Source organism: Scyliorhinus canicula, chromosome 8 (assembly GCF_902713615.1).
Source record: "Scyliorhinus canicula chromosome 8, sScyCan1.1, whole genome shotgun sequence".
In the NCBI taxonomy this organism is placed as follows: domain Eukaryota; kingdom Metazoa; phylum Chordata; class Chondrichthyes; order Carcharhiniformes; family Scyliorhinidae; genus Scyliorhinus; species Scyliorhinus canicula.
Genome location: NC_052153.1, coordinates 119,206,311 through 119,221,355, shown reverse-complemented (window position 1 = coordinate 119,221,355; position 15,045 = coordinate 119,206,311).

Sequence of the window (15,045 nt, the reverse complement as noted above, 5' to 3'; positions counted from 1 at the left end):
ATATATTGTTCATCTTTTAATTAAACTGCTTGTTGAGTGTATATTGTACATGGGATAAATTAATAGAAATAAAATCGATTTGCGAAAGAAGTGATAAAAATATGCTAAATAATAAGCATATTGCCATGAAATTTTTCAACAACAGTTTACAGATATAATGCATTATGGCAACCACATTACCCCACACAAATTGCAGACATCAGATGATTCGGCCATGACAAGTGTATTCTCAAAGCGGCTCACAGGCTGTCATTAATACACTCCCTTGGTGGAGGAGAAGCTTGCGCCAATGTTAGGCAAGATGTGGTGACTGGAGGAGACTAAGCCCGTCCGCACACCCTCTCTCCATTGGAGCGGGACTAGCTGGACATTACCAGGGGTGGCACGGTAGTGCAGTGGTTAGCAATGTGCCTCACAGCGCTGAGGACCCAGTTCGATCCCGACCCCGGGTCACTGCCTGTGTGGAGTTTGCACATTCTCACCGTGTTTGCGTGGGTCACACCCCACAACCCAAAGATGCACAGGGTAGGTGGATTGGCCACGCTCAATTGCCCCTTAATTGGAAAAAAGAATTGGGTACATTAAATTTATATTAAAAAATCAGGACATCACCTTCAGGGAGCGAGTTATGGCTGTGATGAGTGGCAAAGCTAAAGGAAATACATACTGCTCTTCCTTCACCATAAAAGCTAACCATTATTTCTAAAGATGACCATGTCCCTGTGACACATCAAGAAAAATAGACCAGCTCTCTTGAAAATCATTGGATATGACGAGTGCAAGCACAAGCTCAGATTCCAGCACCTTGTGTATTTTAGAGAATGTTAGAGGAGAGGCTCTCACATGGCAAACCTCTGGCAAAGGTGTGCAGAAGCTAGGGCTGTGAGATAGGATACCGCATGTACCAACGTTTTAGAGGGGAAGATTGCTTACAGGTTCTGCTGCAGAAGGCTCAACTGCTGACATTGAAGGTCCCAGCAATCAAAGAAGGAACATACGCCACTAAATTCTTGGCGCATGGGCAGCATGGTAGCACAGTGGTTAGCACTGCTGCCTCACAGCACCAGGGACCATATTAAATTTCGGCCTTGGGTGACTGTGTGGAGTTTGTACATTGTTCCCGTGTTTGCGTGGGTTTCCTCCGGGTGCTCCGGTTTCCTCCCACTGTCCAAAAATGTGCAGGTTAGGTGAATAGTCCATGATAAATTGCCACCGAGTGTCCAGAGATGTTACGTTACGGGATTACAGATATAGGATGGAGTGGGATTGATGCAGACGTGATAGGCCAAAGGTGTCCTTCTGCACTTAAGAGATTCTATGATTCTAAATGAGGCACCCTACCAGTGAGCTTATGCACAATAATTCAGAACACCGAGGAGACCAGCTCCAAGTTATGCTGGGACTTCACACATTGCCGTACACGGACCAAGTTGTCAGCTTTATGAACAGGGCAACGGAGCCCTCATGATGGAGTTTCCATAGGCAGTTCTGACAGCTGGCAAGGCAACTTAAAGTGATAGGTTGCCATTTTGGCTTTGCGTACCAGTGTCAACAGTGCCTTCCACTGATGACATCACTCCTGCATTCTGGTCTCGTGCAGAACTTTAGCAAAGATGCGGGACAGTCCTGGGAAGATGGCCTTGGCTTTGTGAGAGAGGGACTTACTGTATTCTGTTAGGACAGCAATAAACCTGTTCCCCATCATTCACTCCACCAGGTCCTTGTTCGTGCCAATCAGTTAGCTTGGCCAGGTTTTCCTGCCCATTCTCAGGTGCTGCAGTCAGCAGAGGGGCGCTTAAGACCCAGATAAGCTTGTGGTCACCTAGCACAGCCATCTAAAGCGACCTCAATGAAAGCTCAACAGTTTTTCAGCTGCCAATCTGGGCCCACTATTGATTTACCATATTAGAGCAGGAGGATAAGGAAATGTAACCACAAGACATGCACAAATGTATTTCAGAGGGATAATTTTTAATTATTCCTGTTAAGTATTTGCAAAAGATGGAATGTGCGATAAAGTGTTTTCTAGTGAGGGTCTTTTATTTGTGGTTCTATTTGTGGTAACGTAGGGTTGAAGAAAGGCAATGAGATGGTAGTAGTACGGGCAGCAATGATAAGGATTGTCAGACTGTAGCATTGGACATGGTTAACAGTAGGTTCTCTTGGATGAGTTGCTCTTTAAGAGCTTCGGCACCTCAGAGCACTGGTGGTCAACGATGTTCATGATGTGCCTCTTCCTCTTCCTCGTCCCTCTACCCCTGTCTTACTGCTATACCAGTTGAGGTAAGGGATGCTGATAGTAAATCTATAAAACATGAAACAGGAAATGACAAATCTGGTTAACTATTCTGTGGTATTGTGCAAAGTTCCTTCAGGGTAGTCCAGGCAATGGAAACACTGATTGTCTGCTTTGTGACATTTTCTGATGTCAGGTTAGGTCTCATTTTCGGCCAACTCTGTATCTGTGCCTGAGTTCCTGAGAGGAATCATAGAATCCCTACAGTGCCGAAGGATGCCATTCGGTCCATCGAGTCTGCACCGACCCTCTGAATGAGCACTCTACCTAGGTCCAAACCCCACAATGTCCCATAACCCCACCTCGGACTAATTTAACAAAGCCAATCCAGCCAACATTCACATCTTTGAACTGTGGGAGGAGACTGGGGCACTCGGAGGAAACCCACGTAGACACAGAGAGAAAGTGCAAACGCCATGTTTCATATTTTATACACAACTGTAAAATGTGTTTTGCAACACCTGTGGCGGAATTCTCCATTCCTGAGACTAACTGTTGATGCTAGGGCAGGCTTCGTGGACTTCTACGACAGCAAAATTAGTGCTGCACCTGGACTGATTCAATGACCATTAAGGGGCTAGCACCGGTGCCCTGTGAAACTCGATCACTTCCAATGACAAACGGTGTGGGATTCGTCGGGTTCGCGATTGGCACTCTGGAGGGTGACAAGCTGCAGCCGCATTTACACACTTCACTACGTACACACACTATCCCAGCCAACAAGATGGCAGCGAGGAGGATGGCACCCCATTTTATGGATGCCAAGCTTGAGACACGGTCAGATGCCATGGAGGAGAGGTGGGGCAACCCTGTACCCCGGCCCAGGAAGGAGGTTGCCATGCCTAACGCAGGTGGCAGAGGCTGTAAGCGCCATGAACAACATCCAGACCAGCCAGCAGTGCTGTAAGAAACTGCACGACCTGCTCAGGGTGGCCGGGATGAGTAGGCAACACTGTGCCCCTGACACCAACCCCCATCGCACACAGCGGCAACACTAGCCCCCCATCCAGAGGATGTCCGAATTCCCTACCCTGCACTACATGCCAGCACCCATATCGGCCGCCTGGCCGGGTACCCTGGACACTGAAGACACCATAACTTCCGGGAGCAGGAGAAGACTGGAGGGGGAGCCATCGGACCTGCGGCCCCTCATCACGGCAGAGCAGAGGGCACTAAATGTGGTCGGCGGGCCCAAGGAAAGGGCAGTCACTGGGGTGCAGGTCGGTATCAGCCAAGGAAGTGAGACCCCGCTGAGTTGCAGTTCCCACGTGACATGGGTGCCACCCCCCCAACACCATCCTCACCCCTACACCAACCCCACAACACCCTCACCCCCACACGACCACCACCACACTACCCTATAACCCCCACCACTCTACCCTCTAACTCCCACACTGCTCTCACACCACCACCACACCACCCTCACATCCCCACATCTACGCCACACTCTTACTTCAGCTCCACACCCCCTCAGCATCCCCACTCCCCCCGCCCACGCTCTAATAATGTGTGTTGTCTTGTGTCTTGCAGGAGCTGCTGCAATGGGATGTGTCCATCTGGTGACACCGCTCCCAGCCACAGCAAGAGCCCAGGTGCTGAGCAGCGACGGGTGCACCGACACGGACGCGAACCGTAGATCCGCGATCCAGGACAGCCTGGATCTCGAGTCCGAGGATGACACGGATTTCCCAGCACAGCTGTCTCCAACACCCTGCATCATCCCAGAGACACTCTCCTTGGTCATGCACTTTAGTAAAGAGGCTCCCGGCACACTATCTGATGTGCACCACATACATTATCCGGTGCAGCAACTGGAGGTAGGAACTCCCCAGTTCGACGGAAGAATCTTCTCTTTTCGTTCTGCAGCTTATTTCGCCTCGTCTTCTCTATTGTTATTTTTAAATGTTCTTGACGCCCGGTACCATGTTGTGTTCTGTGATATGGCCATTGCAATGATGTACACAGAACATCCATTTGTTTTACTGGAAAGATGATTTATTAATGAACACGTGGAAAGATGACTAACAGATTACTACACAGACAAAGGCTACTAAATGAATTCATGAATTATCCTTGAGCTACTCTGACTGCGACTATCCTCTCGTACGTCCTACTACCAACTGCCCGGTATCTCAAGTCAGGTGATGTATCTCTGATGCGACCAGCTGGTTGGAGATCGCATTGCTAACTATCTACAGAACTATGCACAGGCATGTCACCACAGTCTCCATTCGGCGCCTGGAAGGAGCCTGTGGCATAAAAGTTCAGGGTGACCGTCACCTTGACGGCCACCTGAAGTGGGTGACCTCCCCCATTCTGCCACAGTGCCGGGTGCATCATGATCTGGCAGATATGTCACATTGTCCCGCTGGTAAGCTAGAGTCTGCAACGGCATGCCCGGTCCGACAGTTCCTCGAATGACAAGCGCTGTTGGTACACAAGAGACCTCAAGCGGCGCCTCCTTTGCACCTCCTCCTCCTTGGTCTGTTTGGTGGCTGGTTCTCCATCCTCAGTGGCTGCCTACTGTTCCTCTCGGGCAGACTCCACTCCTGCAGCTTCCTCATCCTCGAGCAGCTCCAGCTCGTACAGGTGCAGGACATCCCTCAGGGCTGCAGCGACTAGGAGGAGGGGCACCATTGCTGGTTGAATTCCAATATCCATTGCCTGCAGGGGGTGAAAGGCCAACATGTTAGCACGGTGCATACCCCCATGCTCAATTAGGTTCAATGGGCTACATAGTGGCCCCGGTTAGCACTGCGGACCCTGCATCCCCCCCCCCACCCCCCACCCCCTCCCCACAACATCCCTGACCCCATTGGTGCAAGTCACTGTGGAGGCCTTTGGCCCTGGCACCCAACCCTGCTGCCAGAGGTACCGTTGACTGCTGATGCCCATGCCAGCAGTATGCTTCCTGGCCCCTGTCTGGCGCCTCCGTGTTTGGGCTACTGTGAGCATTGTGCTTGCGTGGACCAGGTGATGCACCGCTGGCTGGTTGGGGGCAGTGGTATGACTGATGGTGGGGTATGGGGCTGGTGGGGTGGAGGAGTGGGGGCTTAGGTCGTGGGGTGGGAGAACCTATATGGCCACTGTCACTCTGCAGAGCCAAGGTCAAGGTGGGTGGTCAGTGGGGTGTGCAGCAAGATGTCTGCCTTACAGGCCGCGGCAATGTCAGTCCGTGCTTGGACACCGCCCCAGTCCCCTGGTGCCCCCCTCGACGGCCCTGGCAGGGTACCCACCTCAGCCAGCCCAGCCAGTGGCAAGACCGGCAGCCCATGGTTGTGCCTCTCTGTGTCCTACCTCCTCTCTCTCCTTCATCAGCCATGGCATCTGTTTCTCAACTTTTAAAATCACAAGTGAGCCTTGCCATCGGGAATTTCCCCCAGTGGATGCGGGGAATCGCGGAGACCCCGAGAATTCCGGGTCAGACCCACTAATGATATGTAAACACCATTCGCTGCACGTACAAAGTGGAACGCATTGATAACGCTCTTGAGGCACCGGAGAATTGCGATTTTGGCGTCAGTACCGATTGTCCGCCCAATCGCATTTCCCAATTCTGCCGTCAGCTGACGGAGAATCCCTCCACGGTTATTTTATTTTGATTGGTGTTCATCATTGATACTTTTCTGGCTTGTTTACTTCAAATTTGTTATTCAGTTATAATTATCTAATGCTTAAATGCTATGTTATGATATTTGAATAAGACATTTGCAGCAATTTGTGAAGTTTAACGGATAACATTATTAACAAATATAATGTTAGAAACACAAACTTTTGATATCATGTTAACATTTCAGTTGCAGTGTGAAATTTTGTTTAATAACTACCTCAACGTTTCCCAATTGCTTGCATTAAAATATATTGTTTCACTTTTAACACAGCAATCAATAAAATATTTTTTTTTACCATTACAGAATGTGATAGGGAAGTGAGGGGTGGGAAGGGAAAGGAGGGGAGGGGTGGGAGAAGGGGAAGAGAAGGAGGCAGGGAGGGGAAGGCTGGAGGGGAGGTTCAATATCCTAAAGCAGCAACTGCCAGACGATCTCAAACTGTCCTTGCGTCAGTCCAAAGATGTGCAGGTTGGGTGGATTGGCCATGATAAATTGCCTTTAGTGTCCAAAATTCTATGATTAACCTCGGATAAAAGTTCGGCACAACATCGTGGGCCGAAGGGCCTGTTCTGTGCTGTATTTCTCTCTCTCACCTGGAGCTTGGGCTTCTTCACCTGCACGAGGAGGCATGTCCTAGTCAGACTCTATATCGCCCTCCTCCAGCTCCTCCATTTCTGGTGGCAAATCATCTTCTGGGTGAATTCTCAGTCCATGTTGAAGGAAAAAGTTGTGCAATGCACAGCACACTACAACTGTCATGAGTTTCATCTTTACTAGTAAGGCAGTGCAGCAGTTAGAGTTCGGCTTCTGGTCTTCCTTCATAAATTTCACAAAGGTGTCCCATTGTTTCCTTTGAAGCACAGTCTCCTGGCACACATCTCCTTTGATATCACTTCATATAAGGTTCTTTGCCTGTACATTCTCAGCAGTGGGTAATTGATTTGCTTCCTCACAGGCAGACATGTAGCCTGACTCCAGATTTTGAATCTGCACTGGATTCTGCAATAACTGTCAGAAAGATCATTCATATTACCTTACTCAAGGCTTGTACACATCAACTAAGGCATTAACCTTTGCTGAAGCATTTGAAGTAATCACTGAGGCTTGTAAGGATCAACTGGGAGATTCTCAAACAATACAGCTTAAAATACATTGCAAAATCCAAATATACTTTAGCTCCACATAAGCTGGCATGACAGGCGCAATAACATCAATGTTCTTGAAGGAGCCATGAGCACCGGCATTGAGGCCATGATCACCTGAAACCAACTCCACTGGGCCGCCCGTGTGCTTAGGATGTCAGAGTCCTGACTACCGAGGCAAATCTTTTTCGCCCAGCTCAAGGAAGGCTCCCAACCAAGAGTAGGGCAAAGGAAGTGCTTCAAAGACACCTGTAATGATATGTATATAGACAGGATAGTGAAGGGTTAATAATTACATCTATGTGCAATTAAAACACGAGAGGGTGTTACTAATTCACTGTATTTAAGACAGCCTCTCAAGGAATTCTGAGAGAAGCTAAAGGGAACATGGAGAGAGCAGAGAGAAAGTTCATTAGATATATAGCACGAGGTCAGGTCATTGTGTAGTTAGTAGTTAGATAGAATATTGGATACTGTAGGACAGATTCAATATCATTTGTTGTCATCTGTTACTCAGTGGAGTGTGCGAACTTCATTTAATTAGTAGTGCAATAATAAATTAGTTTTGCTTCAATCTTTTGATTGGTATGTTCTTTGTCAACACAACATCGGGTCATTCTCGAAGAAAAGACAAAGTATACAACATATTACCAGTTGTGGTAATATAACATGGTACCAGGTTACTGATGAAGTTATTTGGATAGATTAGTTAGAATCTCGCTAACAGAAAAAAACTAGCACGCATCCCAGACTTTGAAGAACAGATTGTAAAACACCGAAGAATCCCAGACTCATGGAGAAAGTTCATCTCTACGACATCTCAGGATTTTGGCAAATGCAGTTAGATGACACAAGCAAGAAATTGTGTATGTTCAACATACGGTTTGGTCGATACTGTTTCAACAGAATGCCATTTGGTATTATTTCAGCATCGGAGATATTTCATTGTGTGATGGAACAAATGACTGAAGGTATTGATGGAGTACCAGTTTACATGGATGATATCATTGACTGGTCATCTACAGAGCCAAATGCGATTTTGGTATCTCAACTTTAAAGTTCCTGGGAGATCGCATTTCGGAACATGTGTGCGACCTGACAACGCCAGGATTTCTGCTATACAGAATATGACAGTCCCAAAGGAGAAGAAAGCGGTGTTGAGATTCCTAGCTGTTATAAACTTTCTTGAATAGCGCATTTGGGCGGCCCGGTAGCACAGTGGATAGCATTGTGGCTTCACAGCGCCAGGATCCCAGGTTCGATTCCCCACTGGGTCACTGTCTGTGCGGAGTCGGTACGTTCTCCCCGTGTCTGCGTGGGTTTCCTCCGGGTGCTCCGGATTCCTCCCACAGTCCAAAGATGTGCTGGCTAGGTGGATTGGCCATGCTAAATTGCCCCCAATGTCCAAAAAGGTTAGGAGGGGTTATTGGGTTACGGGAATAGGGTGGAAGTGAGCGCTTAAGTGGGTCGGTGCAGACTCGATGGGCCAAATGGCCTTCTTCTGTACTGTATGTTCTATGTTCAAACCTCTCCTCCAGAACTACACGTTGCGACATCTCATCAAAAAGTCTACTACATTTTCATGGACTGATGCTCTTCAAACTGAATGGATGGATCTGAAGTCACAATTGACTATTGCACCTGTTTTTTCCTTCTTTATACCCGACAGAGAAACAAAATCTCAATAGATGCAAGTCAAAGTGGAATTGGAGTAGTTCTTCTTAAAGAGATGACAATTCTTTCTGGACACCAGTTGCTGATGCTTCAAGAGCAATGACACCTACTGAACGAAGGTATGCCCAGATAGCAAAGGAATGTTAGGCTTAGTAACTGAAATTCTCAAGTTTCATGACTATGTATATGGCCTACCTGCATTCACAGTCGAGACTGATCACCGACCACTTATTCACATAATTCACAAGGATTTGAATGACATGACACTGAGATTACAGCGTATCCTTATGAAGTCACGACGATACGACTTTCGACCTATCTATGCTCCAGGCAAGGATTTGATAATTGCTGATGCGTTATCTCGTTCTGTCAACTCAAAAGAACGACCACCAGAGTTTATTCAGCACATTGAAGCTCAAGAGCAGCTTCGAGCTGAAACCTTACCTGCCTCAGATGACAAACTGAAACTCATCAAAGATGAGACCACCAAAGATCCAATGTTACAACATGTCATAGACCAATTTAAACAATGGTTGGCCTAAAGGACACTGTTCCAAGTACAGAAACATACAAGGTGAACTCAGAGTTGTGGATGGATTATTACTCCGTCTCGATCGTATAGTGATTCCTATCTGACTTAGACCCATGATTCTACGACAGATACATGAAGGTCATCTAGGCATAGAGAAATGCAAAAGAAGAACGAGACAAGCAGTACATTGGACAGGCATCAACAAGGACATAACCAATCTTATTCTTGATTGTGAATGTCAGAAACACCAACCTGTTCAATGCAAAGAAAAACCTCTACCGCATGAATTGGAGAAGACTCCATGGTCAAAAGTGGGAATCGACTTGTTTCATTTCAATGGTCGCAATTAATCATGGACTACTTTTCAAATTATCTTGAAATTACTAATTTGTCTGACTTGACTGCTAAATCTGTCATCAAGGCTACAAAAGAAATGTTTGCTAGACATGTTTCCTCCGGGTGCTCCGGTTTCCTCCCACAGTCCAAAGATGTGCGGGTTAGGTGGATTGGCCATGCTAAATTGCCCATAGTTTCCTAATAAAAGTAAGGTTAAGGGGGGGTTGTTGGGTTACGGGTATAGGGTGGATACGTGGGTTTGAGTAGGGTGATCATGGTTCGGCACAACATTGAGGGCCGAAGGGCCTGTTCTGTGCTGTACTGTTCTATGTTCTATGTTCTATGTTCTATGGTATTCCGTGCATTCATGACCGATAATGGACCGCGTTTTGATAGTTATGAATGGACAGAATTTGCCAAAGCATATAATTTTGCTGACATGACTTCAAGTTCTCTCTGTCCACAATTGAATGGAAAAGTTGAGAAAGGGCCTCACATAGTGAAGCAACTTTTACATAAATCCTTTGATTCTCATGCTGACGTGAACCTAGCTTTACTCAACTACAGAGCAAATCCTCTTGCAACGGGTTTATCTCCTGCTCAATTGTTGATGGACAGAGAATTAAGAACATCTCATTAGACTTCCTGATCCAGATCATCAGCCCGTTATTCAAAAGATGCAACATCAACAACACATTCAAGCGAAATACTACAATCAACATGCGACAACACTGGAACCACTGAATCAGGGTGATCAAGTCAGGATTCGCATGGGCAGCACGGTGGCACAGTGGTTAGCATTGCTGCCTACGGCGCTGAGGACCCGGGTTCGAATCCCGGCCCTGGGTCACTGTCCGTGTGGAGTTTGCACATTCTCCCCATGTCTGCGTGGGTTTCACCCCCACAACCCAAAGATGTGCAGGGTAGGTAGATTGGCCACTCTAAATTGCCCCTTAATTAGAAAAAATAATTGGGTACTCTAAATTTTTTTTTAAAAGTCAGGATTCGCATTCCTGATGGAGGATGGTCTGCTATTGCTAATGTAATTCGTCAAGCAGCACCACGCTCCTATATCATTCAAACAAATGAAGGTTCAATTGTTCGGTGAAATCGAAGAGCACTTTTAAAAATTCAATCACCCAACAAGATTTTTCCTGATTTTCAAATGCATGGAAGTCTCTTTCACAACACTTTGACATCTTGAAATATTATTGAAGACTCACGGAAGACGTTAAAAACTTCTGACACTCCTCTTCTTGGTTTGAGAAGATCATCCAGGATTAGAAGGAAGCCGGACAGACTCAATATGTGAATCATCACAGTTGGGCTGTTTGTTTATTATTATTTTTACCTTACATGTTAATTTCATATATATATATCATGTATTATGTACCGATATACATTTTGTCCTTTTAATAATAGAAAAGAAATGTCTAAAAAAAGGGGGGATGTAATGATATGTAAGTCAGGACAGTGAAGGGTTAATGATTACATCTATGTGCAAATAAAACACTAGAGGGTGTTACTAATTCACTGCATTTAAGATAGCCTCTCAAAGAATTCTGGGAAAAGCTGAAGGGAACATAGAGAGAGCAGAGTGAAAGTTGATTAGAGATATATAGCACAAGATCAAGTCACAGTGTAGTTAGTAGTTAGATAGAATATTGAATACTGTAGTACAGATTCAATATAATTTGTTATCATCTATAACTCAGTAGTGTGTGCGAACTTCATTTAATTACTATTGTAATAATAAATTAGTTTTGTTTAAATCTTTTGATTGGTATATTCTTTGTCAACACTACATCGGGTCATTCTGGAAGAAAAGACAAAGAATACAACATATTACCAGTCATGGCAATATAACAACACCCTTCAGCTTACCTCAAGGAAGGCGACATAGATATCAATGCCTAATAGATCCTTGCTCAGAAGAGACTGTCATGGAGGACCCTCCTGATTGAAAGGGCACAATTTTTCAAGGACACCCAACACTCAAGTGGAGGCCTTGAAAAGGAGCCTGAGAAAGGAATGCCAGTGACATAAAGTCCAGGGATCGATCGCACCTTCCGGAAAAACCTGCTAAGAATGCGGTCTAAGATGTGCCTCTGGGATCGGGATCATCAGTCATGCAAGAACCCACAGAACCCATGACCAGTAACACAGATTTTCTTAGCTGGACAATCAATCTCGTTAGTGAGTGATCGCCCAAGGTTATATACACTTCAAACCCACTCTGACCATTATAGTTGTTTTAATGGAATTTGAAAAATGTGTATTTTATTCCAAACACAATCAATAAATCAAACAATCAACAAAAGATATAACCAAGTTGCAAACAGTTTGTCATTTTCCCCTTTTTCTCCCCCTAACTGACATAATACTGCTTCCCAACCAACCACCCCTCCCCCACCCTCCCCCTCGGCCTACCCGCCGGTGACAAACAGATCTCTGAAATAGCGACAGAAAGAGCCTCCATCTTACGTAAAATCCTTCTTCTGACCATCTAAGAGTGAACTTAATCTTTTCCAGTTGTATGAATTCTGCCAGATCTCCCAACCACGCCTACACCTTCGGTGGTGCCGCCAACCTCCATCCCAGTAGGATTCGCCGCTGGACAAACAGAGTGGTAAAGGCCACAACATTGGCCGCCTTCCCCTCCAGTAGCTCCGGAAACTCAGAAACATAGAAAATCGCCACCAATCACCATGGCGCCATCCTCACTCCTGCAATTTCTGACAGTGTCTCGAAAGTCGATGCCCAGAAACCCCCCAACATCGGGAAAGGCCAAAACATATGAACATGATTCACAGGCCCTCTTGCGTACCTCGCACAATGTCCTCAACCTCAGAGAAGAACCCACTCATGCGAGTTTGAGTCATCTGGGCCTTGTGCACCACCTTAAACTGTACCTGGCTCATGCTGGCACAGGATGATGTCAAATTCACCCAGTGCATGATTTCACTCCAGATGACCGCTCCCCCCACCACCCCCGCCCCCGCAAGCTCTATCCCTCGTACCTCCCCCCGTTCCGTCTCATCTCCTCCACTGCTGCCCTCTCGTTTCCAACAATCATCCATAAATTTCCGCAAACTTCTCTTCCCCAGCTCATCCTGAGTCAGCAATCTATCCAGAAGAGTATACTTTGGTTGCTGAGGAAACAAGAGGAGCTCCTTACTTACCAAAATCCACACCTGTGTGTACCTCCCCCTCAGCAGCTGGAACTTCTCCTGCAACTCTTCCAGCCTCGCGAGCGTTCCTTTGAGGAATCGATCCCTTACAAGCAAAAGCAAAACCAGCATGTGCAAAAAACAACATAACACTTACAAAACATGTATATACATATCAAGACAAAAAGATTCTCATCAGCCCATGCTCCTTTACAAAGTCATTCACCTCCTCCGGCATCGTAAAATAATGTTCTTTACCCTTGAAAGTCAACCAGAGTTCAACCGGGTATAACACCCCAAAACAGACCTTGCTTCGAAAGAGCACCACTTTGGCCACCCACCTGCAGTTTGACCAAGTCGGCCCTCAATGCCCTGGCAGATCCGGATCCCAGCTAGTCAGACATCAACTTCGCCCACCTCAGAATCCTCCTTTTCCTGAAACTTGTGCATCCGGATGATCACCCACTGTGGTGGCACCCCAGTTCTCGGCCTCTGTTGGAGCGACTGGTGGGCCCGATCCACCTCCAGGGCCTTGTCGATGATCCCCTCCTCGGCAGGCTTTATGAATATGTAGTCCGTGGCACTTGTTCCCTCCACCCCCTCCGACAGTCCCACGATTTTTAGATTCTGCTGCCTGGAATGGATTCTCCTGATCGTCCACCTTCACCTTCAATGCCTTGCAGGCCTCTCCCAACATCACCACCTCAGCCTCCAAAAACACCATCTAGTCGCTGTGATCAGATACTGCCCTTTCCACCTTTCGGATCGCCGCATCTTACGAATCCAAATGCTTCTCCACCCGTTCCAAAGTCCCGCAATGAGCGGCTACTGCTCCCTCAATCACCTTGGACCAGTCCATGTGCATCTCTTGCTGATGGTGCTCGATCTCCCCCTTGATAAATTCCATCAACTGCTCCACGGGAAGTGGGGTAGGCGGGGACGGCACTCCCAACTCCGCCATGCTCTCATTTACTGCACCACACTCCTCCTCTTGAGCCAAGGCTTGACTCACCGTTTTCCGGGTTTGTAACCCGCTGACATTCCACTTTTCAGGAGAAACCAACTCCCTCCAATTATTTTGCACTTTTTACAAACAAAGCACCCATTAACCGGGTAGAAAGGGTCAAAACTGAAGCCTCCAAGCAGGAGCCACCTTGTCTGCGACCGATTAGCTCAGGGCTGCCACCAGAAGTCTCTCTTTCATGGATTTAAACATGCTTATGAAAATGAAATGAAAATCGCTTATTGTCACGAGTAGGCTTCAATGAAGTTACTGTGAAAAGCCCCTAGTCGCCACATTCCGGCGCCTGTCCGGGGAAGCTGGTACGGGAATCGAACCGTGCTGCTGGCCTACCTTGGTCTGCTTTAAAAGCCAGTGATTTAGCCCAGTGAGCTAAACCAGCCCAAAGTTTAAAAAAATCTTTCTTTCACTTTCTGTGACTCCAAACTCACTTTATATCCTAAAGTAATTTTTAATGGAATTAACAACCTGATAACAAACCAAAGCTTAAAAAAATATAAATATCTTTCTTTCACTTTGGGTGCATTTTAAATATATTTATAAACACTATGATAAAAGATTAACCCATGGAAAAAAGTGCTCTCCAATATCTCCTACCTCTGCTCAATGAATCTGGACAGGAAAGGAAAAGTGCAAATAAACAAGTGTAAAAACCTATCTAAGATTGGGCAAGCAGCCTAGGTTGCTGCTGCCCCGCGATTTCCCATTCAGCTGCTTCGGTGCAGCACTGGCAGCAAAGGACTTCAATAAATGGAAGTTTGAACTTGTCCGTGCATCAGGACTTCTGCATAGTCCCGACGTGCATCTGTGACGTATGATCTCCGTACTCTAGAAGATTCAACGGAAGTTATGGGCCAGTGTAAATATTAGAGAAATCTAATCTGGAGATTTATCATCAAGATGCGAGTGGGTAATTCACCAAGACTGGTTAAAGCAGCATGGTGGCACAGTGGTTAGCACAGTTGCTTCACAGCGCCAGGGTCCCAGGTTCGATTCCCGGCTTGCGTCACTGTCTGTTCGGAGTCTGCATGTTTTCCCACAGAAGGCGTGGTATTAGGTAATTTGGACAATCTGAATTCTCCCTCTGTGCACCCGAACAGGTGGCGACTAGTGACTTTTCACAGTAACTTCATTGCAGTGTTCATATCAGCCTACCAGTGACAATAAACATTATTATTATAGAGAGCAATATTAGGAAAGGCAGCACATTAGATCACCTAGTCAGCTGCTTTCTTGGCCATAGGAAATGTCTGGCTTCACAAG